The following is a 13,260-nucleotide window of genomic DNA, read 5'->3' as shown; positions in this document are numbered from 1 at the left end:
CATATATATATATATATACATATATATATATACATACATACATACACATACACTGGACCATCCTAAACAAAGGACACAGCCACAAATTGGGCAGACAAGCCACCAGATCTTACAGCGCTTGCACTCTGCAATAGAATGAACTGCAAACAAATACCCTTTTCAAATATGGAACAATTTAAATAATCCTGGCTGTTTTGGTGGGAAAGACACAAAATGGCTGAATCTGAGATGAGAATGGAGTGGCCAGGGACATCATTGACAGTCAACAAGGCCAGAACAAGCGTCTGTAGTCAGTCTATAGTCATTAGTGTCCTTCTAGCTGCTGTCTGTTAACTGTGCTAAATGCCAAGGTCAAAAGCAGCCTATTAGAAGGAAGGGTTGATTTCCAGGTGACAATCCATCAGGGACGGAAGTCAGGGCAGAAACTCAAGGCAGGAGTCCGAAAGCAGAAGTCATGAAGGAATGCTGCTAAGTGGCTCACTCTCTGGCTCTTTCATTGGCTCATGCTTGGCTCATCTTTGTACAGAGCCCAGGACAACCTAGGAATGATGCTGCCCACACTGGACTGGGCCCTCCTACCTCACTCAGTAATCAAGGCAATTCCCCAGACTTGTCTCAGACCAACTCAATCTAGGCAACTCCTCAACTGAGGTGCCTCCCCTTGGATGACTCTAAGCTATGTCAAGTTAACAATTAAGCCTAAAATAAGCATCAAATTACATTCATCATTTAAACAATTACTAAGCTCATAGAAATGATTATTGCTTGCACAAACATATAAAAAGCAAAGAAAATGAAGTTCAGTTTGCAGGTTGGGAAAGGTTTGGTGTCCGAGAGATGGGATTCGAATAGACTGGTCACCTATGGAATGGTCCCTGCTCCAGTAGGTGTTTGTGGGCCCAGAGATTTCTTTGCAGACTCCTATACAGAAACTATGAGCCTTTGAAACTCTAAGTTCTATGTAGACATTTCCTCCTGTCAGTCAGCAAGACAACTCTGGGCCCAGCATTGCTGAGACTCTGCCATCATATTGAAAATTTTAAAATGGTTACTTGGTGAGCATTTACATGTAAAAGCACCTTATTATGCCTAAAGGAGGCTAGCTTCTGATTGCAACTTGCATCTCGATTGCTACATCCTTTCTTTCACGTGATAGTTTCCTTTCAACTAATTTTTGCTTATTTTTAGTTGCACGGTTTCACATCTCACTAAACTCAGTTCATTCATTAAGATAGCAATCATCAAAACTCGTAGCTGAATTTTCCAATTATCTTCCTGTGGAAACAAATTGTTCCTTGATGATAATACAAGCTTGAATTTCAGAGTAGATGGCTGTAAAGGCAGCTGGTTTAATATATATATATATCAGGGTGTCATATGATATTTACAAACAGCTCTATTTGTTATGATGTGGCCAAGTTACCAAAACCATTCACTGGGTTTTGTTTTGTATTGTTTTCTTGTTTTATTTTCTTGTATTTTTTTCAACTTTTCTCCAGATGACTCAGAGTAGATGAAGCCAAGAAATTGTTTGACTTGTAAACGTTCTAGCTTCAGATCTGTATAACCAGCACAAGGCACTGCCCATCTTAGAGTATTCTTTCTGACAGCTAAGAACCCAGTTTCTCAGTGTTTTGTGACTTTAACCTTGATTGTGACCTCTGCCCTTAAAAATGAACTCCTGAGTTTTAAATACAAAATGGAAATACTTCGGAAAGCATAAAACAAACAACCAAGATGTGAATGACTTTATCGTTTACATGGGTTTTTCCTTCCTTGTAAGGCCAAGCAAAGGAAAATATGGAACTGAATGGAAAATCAAACTCTTTGAAACCACACATCACCTGATAGCTCAGCCCACAATTTCAGGAGTCCTGGAAAGAGAATCACCAATTCTCTCTTCCTATAAAATTAGGTTTGCTTGAAGGCCATGAGTCATGCCAGCCAACTGGCCCTGGGCTTGAAGGATGTGGGACAAGTGTTGTTTTGGAACTAGGGATTTATGAAAATGTCAACTGGTTCCCTGTGCTGTGGCAGACAGAGACCCAGCTACCACTCAGAACATCTGAGTCTCATTTTTGTCTTGCTGAGAAACTAGGAGTATACATCATTGTATCACCAAATTGTCATCACCAAATGACATGATATGGCTAGACAAGATGATCTTGAAAGATAATCTCAAGAATCTAGCATGGTGCCACTATCTAAAATCCTGCTTGTTGGGAATCTTCAGGTAGAAAGATGGTGAGTTCAACGTTAGCATGAGCTACAGAACCAGTTAGAGGCTTGAACTACAATGGGGATCTCTGTATCAAAAAGAAAAAGAAATCCATGATGATATGAAGCTACCACAGGGCCCAACAGCGCAATGATGCTGTGTTTCAATGAGGAAGATATTTCATAATGTAGTGAAAATTGTATTAACAAAAAACGGATAAGTTTTTTCAGAATTCTGCAATCTATTAAGTTTTGATATATCAAAAATGAATATACTATATTTATACTGAATATAGATGACTAAACTCAAGAACTAAAGATTGATATAGGAACAAAAAGTAGTGATTACATTGTGGCGAACAAACATCTTGACAGGCACTGATAGAAATGGGACTGTCTACACTGCTCCCATGTAGTTCAGTTACATTTATGGCACAGTAACAAGGCTACAAAGCAAAGGATCCTCAGTGTGTGTCTAAATTATACATTTAAAGAGACTTCCTCAGTCAACCTGGTGCCTTGTTTTCACACTGCCAACTTCTCTGATTACTAAAACATGTAGACTTGTGGTTCTAACTCCAGAATGGTCCAGAATTCCTCTTGGTTTAGTTCCTTATCTATAAAAGGCTCAACCACATGAATGTGTAAGGTTCCCCCAATTGCTGACACCCTGAGAATCTATATTTTTGGATAGTTTTGAAATATACACTAATTCATTTCAACCAACCTAAGAAGTGCCTGATGCCAGCTATACAGTCCTAGAGAGAGAAATGGATGCCTTGCCAGCAGGCAAAATGGCTTCGTAAACACAAAAGCTGTTTCAAGAATATCACAAAGGACATTTTCAAGTCCTATGCTCAGAAAAACCTCTCCTGCTGACTGACGTGCAGAATTTGAGATTCATCTGTTTAACTTAGGACCTCATTTTCTGGAGAAATTACAAGTGCTTCTGGAAAGGTCACACATTCAACACTGTCGGTAATCTTTGCCTTTGTTTGAATAATATGTTTTTCCACATGACCCTGTCTTCTGTGAAGGATCTCACGCTGTTTACTGGGAATGAGTTAAGCAAATGTATTCCTGAGATCAGATCTGATGAAAGCCCATGGGAGCCAGCGAGGGTGTAGGGAAGGGCCACCAACAAGCAAAGTTGTCTGTAAACTGCAGAAGGCTCTAAGAAATATTAGAGATCCTGCTAACAACAGGGGAGGCTAGGTGAGGAGACAAACCCCGCCCACTTGCCAGTGAGTCAGCATCCACTGACAACAAATCTAATCAGCCCTCATTCCCCTTAGGGGACCTGATGCTCCTTGTCTTACTCTTTAGACACGTTATTAAAAAGAAATGCATTTCCAATTTGCTTTCTTCCTTGCTCACATTGTTTTATTTCCTGAGCAGCATGAAATCCTGCTAGCTCGAGTATCGTCTGGTCCACGGCTCTCATCATCTCATGATCTCCCTCTTTCCAGGAAGCGCAAAGACTCTTTCTCTGTCTTTGCAGAAATAGGTATTAGGTGCAGGAAGTGGGAAATGACTTCACATTGCCTGAGCTGACTGGAAGGAGACCGACTGTTCTGGAACGGTCAGCTGAGTCATGGCTGATTTCTGAAAGATACAAGCATTAGGCAAAGACGAAAGCTTCAGGGTGTGCAAGTCAGAGGGTAACTTCCAGCTGTTTTCAACCTACTAGTGGCCACACCCTTAAGGGAAAAGGACCCTCCCTCTCCAACTAGCTGCTGCTTGCTAAGAGCTCCTAACCAAGGGGTGAGAATTCAGTACCACCTCCCCACTCTATGACACTCTATGACAAAGCCCACTTTGTCTGGCTTCAGCATCTCATAGGGATTGCGCATGCTCTCACCAACTCTGAGTCCATATATGCACCTGCAATGTTGTATCCAGAAAATTCATTTCCTTATTGCCATCTGCCTTCTCTGGCTCTTACAATCTTCCCAACCCTTCTTCTGCAATGATCCCAGAGTCTTTGGAAGAGGAAATTATGAATATATGTATGTATGTATACACACACACATATACACACATACATATTTAGGGCTAAGAACTCCACAGTTTCTTATCTTCTGCACATTGACCAGTTGTGCACCTCTGTGTTAACCACCATTTATTGGGGTGGGGGGAGGTACTTTCTGGTGAGATTTGAGAGATGTACTTATATATCGTGTCTTACTAATTTTCCTATTGCTGTGATAACTCACCATGACCAAGGCAGCTTATAACAGAAAGCATGTACTTTGGAGCATCAGTTCCAGAGGGTTAGAATGGATGACCAGAAAGGCAGGTAGCAAGCATGGGACTAAAGAAGTAACTGAAAGTTAACATCTTGAGATGTTAGCGCTAAGCAAAGAGAACAAACTGGAACAAGCAAAAACTTTTGAAATCTCAAAGCCCACCCACAGTGACACGTCTCCTCCAGCAATGCTACACCTAATCTTTCCCAAACAGTTTTACCAACAGGAGACCAAGTATTCAAATATATGAGCCCGTGGGAGTCATTTTCATTCAAACCATCACACATGAGTATACTGATAAGTCCTTTAAAGTTAGCATGACACCATGTCCATTTTACAAGATAGTCGATTCTAAGGCCATGACCTATCTAGTCTCAGGTCCTTGGCTCTGATAATAGTTTCAGGCATGGGTTCTGTCTTGTGAGGCAAACCTTAAATCCAATTAAATAGTGGTTGGTTGCTACTGTAACATTGGTAACACCGTGGCATCAGTGGGCATATCTTGCCAAGTTGGTCACCAGGTTGGTTGCCTGTTGGTCACAGGGTCAATGACTCCTAATACTGATGATTCCTTTTCTCTGGTAACATGCACAGCACCTGCCTGTACTTCCATGCACAACAGCACCTTCCTGCACTACCATGCACAGCACTTTCCTGCACTACCATGCACAGCACTTTCCTGCACTACCATGCACAGCACTTTTCTACACTACAAAAGCCAGCCAGGAGAGATGAGTTGAGAAGTCATTGTTCTCTAAGACTTATTTATGCTACAGAGATATTATTTTAAAAACTGATATTATAAGTTTTCCATAATTTCATGATGCTTCTCCAAACAATTTATACTTTTACTTGTAAAAATGGCCATGTTGATACACTAAGAAAACTGGGCAACTGAACTTTGTAGTCTTTTGAAAATCTTTATTGATCTTTGGATAAGTGTATTTTGTTAGGTAAGTTATCATTTAATGCCATGCTCACTCAATTACTACAGTAAGGTCTGCAGTATCAGGGTTGAAAGCCTGATCATGGACAAGAGGCATTATGACTTCAAAGGGAGTTTGTGGCTCCTGGGTATTCAGTCAGTCGTTGGCATCTCCTAACTCAGACGTGTTCCAGATTAGTCTTTCCAATCGTCAACACGCCTTCTAATTCAGGCATAGAGGTACCCCAAGAAATGATTCATAAATGGCTAAAACTTAAGATTGGGCGTTGTTCCCTGGCCAGCACAGCATTCCAATATATTCTAATTTATTATCAAGCTGTCATTAGCTTGGAATTTCTCACATGGAAGCTGCCTTATCAGACAGGGTGTCCTCAGAGTTACAACAGAAGTCAGGCACCATTGCTTACTGTAAACATAGAATTCTCAGGGCAGTCCCACAGAAGACAGAACTGTTTTACCTACCAGAGAGCAATTGAAGGGTTTCCCTCACTTAAGGGCCTTCTCAGGAACTGCTAGATTGGGACTTCCTGGTGCTTGCCTCTAGCAGACCCAGATAATTAGCTTGGGATTGCCAAAATAGCTCCAGCAGGGAGGGCACCACCGCTCTTCTGATTCATACCTGGATGCTTGATCTTACCAACCTTGATGTGAACATCACTTGCCTACGTGACTTTTGTCATCTACCCTGTTTTCTTTCTTTTTTTTTTCACTTTTTTAAGTTTTATTGCAATATGATGAGAAAAGTTACATGATTTCAATTTATCTGAATTTGTTAACATTTAAAAACGTATTTTAAGCAAATAGAATTAAATCACATTCTTGTTTTCCTTTTGTATGCCAACTCCTCCCAGAGACCCCCCTTTCAATACCTAGAATAACTTTTTTATCATATTCTTTAAAATTTATAAAATACTATAACAATAAAAATGAGTATTATAAAAATTGTTTGATATAAAGCAACAATCAATTTAACAGTCTTATGTAGATACTTGTCTACAGCAATACTGAAAATACAAACGTTTTTCTCAATATAAATTTTAAATAACTCCAAATGTATTAACTGTATATTTCAAAATAACACATCACTACTAATATTTTCTTAAATGAACATAAATATATAAAGTGTTTTTGTTTGTTTGTTTGTTTTGTATTTAGTAGAGCTTAAAATCTTGGCTCTTACTGTGGTAACTTGATACAAGAGTTACAAATGTCAAGCAGAGCATACAGTCTCACACTTTGTTGTTCTCTTACAAGCCCCCTCCTAATTTAATTGTCTACATTACTTTTGGGTGTGTAAATACTTTTAAAATATGTAAGCTGTTCTGAAAACCATAGTATACTGTAAAAACATGAAATAAACAATACTACTAATAGAGAGGCTGAGATAGGAGAAGCAAGATCTCAAGACCATTATGTTGTATGCAGCAAGACACTGTCACAAACAAACAAGCTGAAAGTGTATATGGATTATATTAGACCAATTTCTCCAATTACCAAATTAGAGAGACCATTGTCAAATCAATAAATTTCTAATTCCTCATGTTTTTGGATTTCAATTGATTAGGATATATTGGTAATATTAATTTTCATATTACGATATTAAGAAAAAGTAATTGCTACTTCCTGATGTTTTTATTGTAAGAGGTGGAATTAGGTTTGTGTGGATTTTTTGAAAGATTACTTTCTTGCTTCTTCTCGGGTGTAGTTTTGTTCCTTATGTCGATGTTTTCCATCCATTCTCCTTTGTAGGGCTGGATTTGTGGAGAGATATTGTGTAAATTTTGTTTTGTCATGGAATATTTTGTTTTCTCCATCTATGGTAATTGAGAGTTTTGCTGGGTATAGTAGCCTGGGGTGGCATTTTTGTTCTTGTAGGGTCTGTATGACATCTACCCAGGATCTTCTAGCTTTCATAGTCTCTGGTGAGAAGTCTGGTGTAATTCTGATAGGCCTGCCTTTATATGTTACTTGACCTTTTTCCCTTACTGCTTTTAAAATTCTTTCCTTGTTTAGTACATTTAGGGTCTTTATTATTATGTGACAGGAGGAATTTCTGTTCTGGTCCATTCTATTTGGAGTTCTGTAGGCTTCTTGTGTGTTCATGGGCATTTCTTTCTTTAGGTTAAGGAAGTTTTCTTCTATAATATTGTTGAAGATATTTACTGGTCCATTACCTTGGGAGTCTTCACTTTCTTCTATACCTATTATCCTTAGGTTTGGTCTTCTCATTTCATACTGGATTTCCTGGATGTTCAGGGTTAGGAGCTTTTTGCTTTTTGCATTTTCTTTGACCATGTCAATGTTTTCCATGGTATCTTCAGCCCCTGAGATTCTCTCTTCTCTCTTGCATTCTGTTGGTGATGCTTACATCTATCACTCCTGATTTCTTTCCTAGGTTTTCTATCTGCAGGGTTGTCTCTCTTTCTGATTTCTTTATTGTTTCAATTTCCATTTTTAGATTCTGGATGGTTTTGCTCATTCCCTTCACCTGTTTGATTGTGTTTTCCTGTAGTTCTTTAAGGGATTTTTGTGTCTCCTCTTGAAGGGCTTCTAGCTGTTTTCCTGTGTTCTCCTGTATTTCTTTGAGGGTACTATTTATGTCTTTCTTAAAGTCCTGTATCATCACCATGAGAAGTGATTTTATATCTGAATCTTGCTTTTCCGGTGTAATGGTGTGTCCAAGAATTGCTATGGTGGGAGTATTGGGTTCTGATGATGCCAAGGAACCTTGGTTTGTGTTGCTTATATTCTTATGCTTGCCCCGAATCATCTGGTTATCTCTACTGCTACCTGTGGGTACCTTGGGCCAGGTATTTGAGCAGAAGTTGTGGTCTCATCTGTGCTTTCAGGTGTGTCAGTTAGGTGAATAAATTCTTAAAAATATTTCCCTGATAGGAATAAAATGATCATAAAATTTTAAGGCAGTTCACTTTAGAAAATGCATTTTTCTTTACATTCATGAGCTCACACTTTGGCCTTCCTCTCCAACATCTGTAGTTCCTTGAGGTCCCTCCTTAAACTCCAACACACACCAAGCAAAATGGTCTCCACTTCCTATGACATTCAGCATTGTGGCATGAAATCCAGCTGCCTGTCAGACATGGCCTAAGTTTCCAGGGTGATGAATTCTTTTGGAGACTACATTCATTCCTGTTACTGTCATAAAACTCTCTTACCAACAGCATGAAGATGAAAGGGCTTATTTTGTCTTATACTTTCAGGTCATAGTCTATCATTGAGGGAAGTCAAGGCAGAAGACAGAAATCTGAAGATTGTTATTTCAAGCTGCATTACCTTGGAATTCACAGAGAAAGAAGTACAGCAGAAACCACATGAGAACCTGCTTGATAGCATCATCAAAGGCTCATGCTCAGCTAGATAGCATCCTTATATAACCCAAGACCAGTTTCTCATGAAATGACATTACCCACAGTAGACTTGGGCCTCCTACATTAATTCACAATCAGGACAATACTCCCACAGACATGCCCTCAGGCCAGTCTTATATGGATATCCATAGTTGAGACTACCTTCTCAGTTGACCCTTGGCTGTATCAGTTACAGTTAAAGCTAACTACAATGGGGAACCCTTTGCCATCTGAACAGCTGTTGCCAAATATGTACATATTCCCTTCTCTTGTTCCCTAAGGTTCTGACAACACTCCTTTATGTGAGGAATTATCATAGATGACAGGGAAAGTTAAGTATGGTACCAATCACAACCAAGAGACCTCATCCTAACATTCATTAGCTTTGCCTTCCATAGTGGAACGGTGATGAAACAGAGGCATCTGACGTGAGTGTCTACCTGTAGAGCTGGTTATCATGTTGGGCAGGGTTGGGGGAGCTCCTTGTTCAGATTAATGACTTCTCTTTCACATTTCTGCCCCCTAGTCCCAATGTTCCATCTCTAGCTCCATTTAGAAGCTAAACTCCTGAATGTCTCATAGCAATATCTGACCCCAAAGGAGGCTAAAGTTTACCTTACATAAAGCAATTTAGTTTCCTGATTCCCAGCCCTGGCTATGCATTAGCACCTCCCAGGGAGTTTTAAAGACATTCTAGTGATTGATTGGACTGTTCCTGTGGAGATTTGGATCCCTGCATTCTGAACTGATGCCAGGACACAGTTACATTTTAAAACCTCTCCATGGGGTTCACTGTACAACCAGAATAACATAATGAAGTCATCCTTGCTCACTGTGTTAGCTTTGAGGTTCCAGTATACAATTCTGCACTCTTTTGCATAGCTAAAGACCTAATCACTTCTGTCTCCCACCAGAAACCAGTCCCAGCTTTAACAAAACAAATAAACAGAAGCTCCACAATTATTCATTTTCCTAAATTTATCCCCGATAAGGATCCTAGATCTAGAACACAGGATGGGCTCCAGATCAGGTGTTCAGGTTCTGTTTTGTGAAATAAGAACTTTCCCCACCCACTGACTTCTAACATTTTCATTCCCCACCCACTGACTTCTAACATTTTCATTCCTTCCTGATGCACTTCAGTAAATAATGCAACATCATTGTTTTCACTGAAGCCTCCTCTTAGCTTGGCCACAGTGACACTCTGTAAGCCAAGCATCCCTCATGGTCCATCATTGCCTCTGCTTCCTTGGCTCACTACCAGATTCTCAGTTTAGCTTTTTCTCCACACCTTGTCAAGTAAGTAGTTGTCAGTGCAGAAGTACAGCTCTCGCCTCTCGGGGATAAGAGTTCGGTTATTCTGGAACCAAATACGAGTGGTCATGGCCTGAGCACACAGATTTAAGTTACAAAAATTCCATTTTCCAATGTAGAAACACACTAGTTTCATGAAGTTTATATGGTAACAGAGCAAATAAAGTCACAAATAGAGATATTTCTCAATTATACTGGTGGAAACATCAGAGAGGTAAGTTATAGTCCTATCGAGAAAATCCTGCTATGGGCATTAAATGCTAGCTAAGAGTACTTCTAGTCCTTTAATTGGAAGATCTAGTGTCTTAGTTAGGGTTTCTATTGCTGTGAAGAGACACCATGACCAGGTCAACTCTTATAAAGGAAAACATTTAATTGGAGCCAGCTTACAGTTCCAGAGGTTTAATCCATTATCCTTATAGCAGAAAATATAGTGACATGCAGGCAGGCATGGTGCTGGAAAAGTAGCTCAGAGTTCTATATTTTGATCTGCAGGCAGCAGGAAGATAGGAGATATGAGTCACTCACCTGTCTTGAGCTTCTCAGATGCCAAAGTCCAACCCTAGAGACATACTTCCTCCCACAAAGCCACACCTACTTCAATAAGGCCACACTACCTAATAGCGCCACTTCCTATAAGCCTACGGGGGTTATTTTCTTCCAAACCATTACAAGAGTTTCAAACCATTTACAAACAAGAATTTGTTAATAGATTACAAAATGGTTTTTGGTTTGGTTTGGTTTTTTAATCTCCTAATTATAAGATGTTAGGTTTGACTTTCTCTGTTAGAGATAGAATTTTAGATCTGACAAGGATGGCTATTTAGAAAACTAAAGATAGTCCAAGATAAACTCTAATGAGGCTCTGAACCTGCAATCTCCCAACCTCTCCACACTGTTGAAGTTGTAATCACTCAATGAGCCTTTGCAGACACAGCTTTCTTCAGGAGTCCTCATTCTCGTAGCTCATGATGACATATTTAGCAATTACCTCCATACTTTATTCTAAGTGCTTTGCTCAGTGCTGATGACAGAGTTGGAGGGTTTAGATAAATATGACCTCTGCCTCATAGGCTTATCCTCTGAAAGGAAGACGCCAGCCTACTCAACGACGGTTAAAATGTAGATGAAAATTGTCTTAAGAAAGAAAAAATGAAGAATATATACAATGAGAACAAAAAAATACGGGGCAGGTAGAAGACTGAGGAAGGGAATTCTGATCTTTGAGTGACATATGACGAATGGATGTACGGGCAGTCTTGGATCTGCATGGGTACTTTGAAAACTTAAAAAGCAATGTTAGGTCTCATATTTTGGGAGAACTCAACTGGCATAATTTAGACTTTGAATGTCCCTCAAAAACCCATGTGCTAAAGATTTGCCCTCAGTTTAGTATGCTATTGAGAAATTATAGAAACCTTTAAGAGATGTTGTCTACTAAGAAGTGTTGGTCACTAGGGGCATGCCCTTAAAGGGGATTGGAGGATGCTGATCTCTCCTTGTTTTTCACTTTCTGGCCACCAGAAACTGACTAGCTGGCTCCACCAATTGCTTCTTGCCACAAAGCACATTACTTGCAGGACCTACAGTAATGGAATCAACTGACCAGAAACTGAACCTTTGAAAGCTGTGAGCAAAAATAAACCATTTCTCTGATTATTTCCATTTTCAATTGTACTAATGGGAAGCTGACATGTCAACCTTCGATGCTAAACTTCAGAGACTCAGCAAATACTATCAATGTAAGATTTACTCCAAGTATACAAACACCTTTGAGGTGACTCCCTGTTGATTTTGCCCATTTGGCACATCTCCATGTAGAGAATGAAATAGTCACACCCAATAGAATAGTGCTTCAACTTATCCCTCAGTCATGCTCATGTGGAAAGTCATAAAGACATAGAGACATTTCTGAGGAGGATATGATGGTTAATCTCAAATGTCAGTTTGATGCCCTAAAATACTTTGGAGACAGACCCCTGAGCATACCCGAAGAAAATTATATTGATTGGGTCAATTGAGGTGGGAAGAGGCACCCATGATGGGTAGCGTCATTCCCTAGGCTAATTATATGAATGAGAGCATAAGCAATCATTTTCTCTGTCTCCTGACTGTGGGTTCAGGATGACCAGCTGGTTCAAGCTCCTACCACCAGGACTTTCTTGCCATGAGAGATTGCAACCTTGAGCCACAAACCAAAATAAACCCTTTGCTTTTGTCAAGGTATTTTTTCAGAGCAACAGGAAAAGTGATAAAGACAGATAGGAGAGACAGCCTTTCTAGGGGATTTTTCCATAGGGAATTGAGAGTGTGAGATTAAAATGTAAAGCTGAATCTCCTGGTAATCTTCTTAATGAGAGAGCTCCGCTGCAATGGGTAGGAAGGAAACCAGAAAATAGGCATGCACAGGTGTGGAGTTCATCCAACCCCAGATGCCTGCAGGGGAGCTGCATTTCTACAAGACTTGCTTTGGTTTGGATGTTAAGGTTCTCACACTCACAGTAAGCTTTGCCTTGGTCAGTTGAATTAAATTAAGATTCTAAATCTTCCAAGTGACAGAGTCCTGACTTGATTCATCTTTTGCTCACACATGGATTTGGGGGTATTCTAATTTGTCTATAATAGAAAAATTAATCCCCATTATTTAATGTAAGTAAGCCCACAAGTGATCCAGCAGGGTTGCGACAGATATGAAGTGGGTGCCTCTTGATTTTGACGCAATGAACAGCACACTCAAGGAAAAGTTATAATTCAGGATAAGACCCCTAAAATGAATGTAGTGTTAAATGATTTATTATACTGCAATTCGAGATTCATTTTTATAGAAAATGGTACTTAAGTAGCCTTTCTTTCTGCCCTCTTACTTCCCTGAGAGTTCCTAAGATTCATTACGAGATGCAATACTGATTTTAATAACCTTAAGTTAACGTTACTTTTCTGTATGCCTATTTGGTTTGTTATTTTATAATAGGAATGTCTAGCAAGCACATATTTTATACTTTTGGTCATGAGCTCAGCCTTTAACCGATGAGCCATCTCTCCAGCCCACAAGCACGTATCTTATAGGCTTGATGTTGGCCTCAGGACCATCCCAAAATTGTTTAAGAACTAATACTTAGCCGGGCAGTGGTGGCACACGCCTTTAATCTCAGCACTTGGGAGGCAG

Source organism: Mastomys coucha, unplaced genomic scaffold (genome assembly GCF_008632895.1).
Source record: "Mastomys coucha isolate ucsf_1 unplaced genomic scaffold, UCSF_Mcou_1 pScaffold22, whole genome shotgun sequence".
NCBI classification, from domain to species: domain Eukaryota; kingdom Metazoa; phylum Chordata; class Mammalia; order Rodentia; family Muridae; genus Mastomys; species Mastomys coucha.
The sequence above is the reverse complement of the archived record's forward strand: the minus strand, read 5'-3'. Positions refer to the sequence as shown.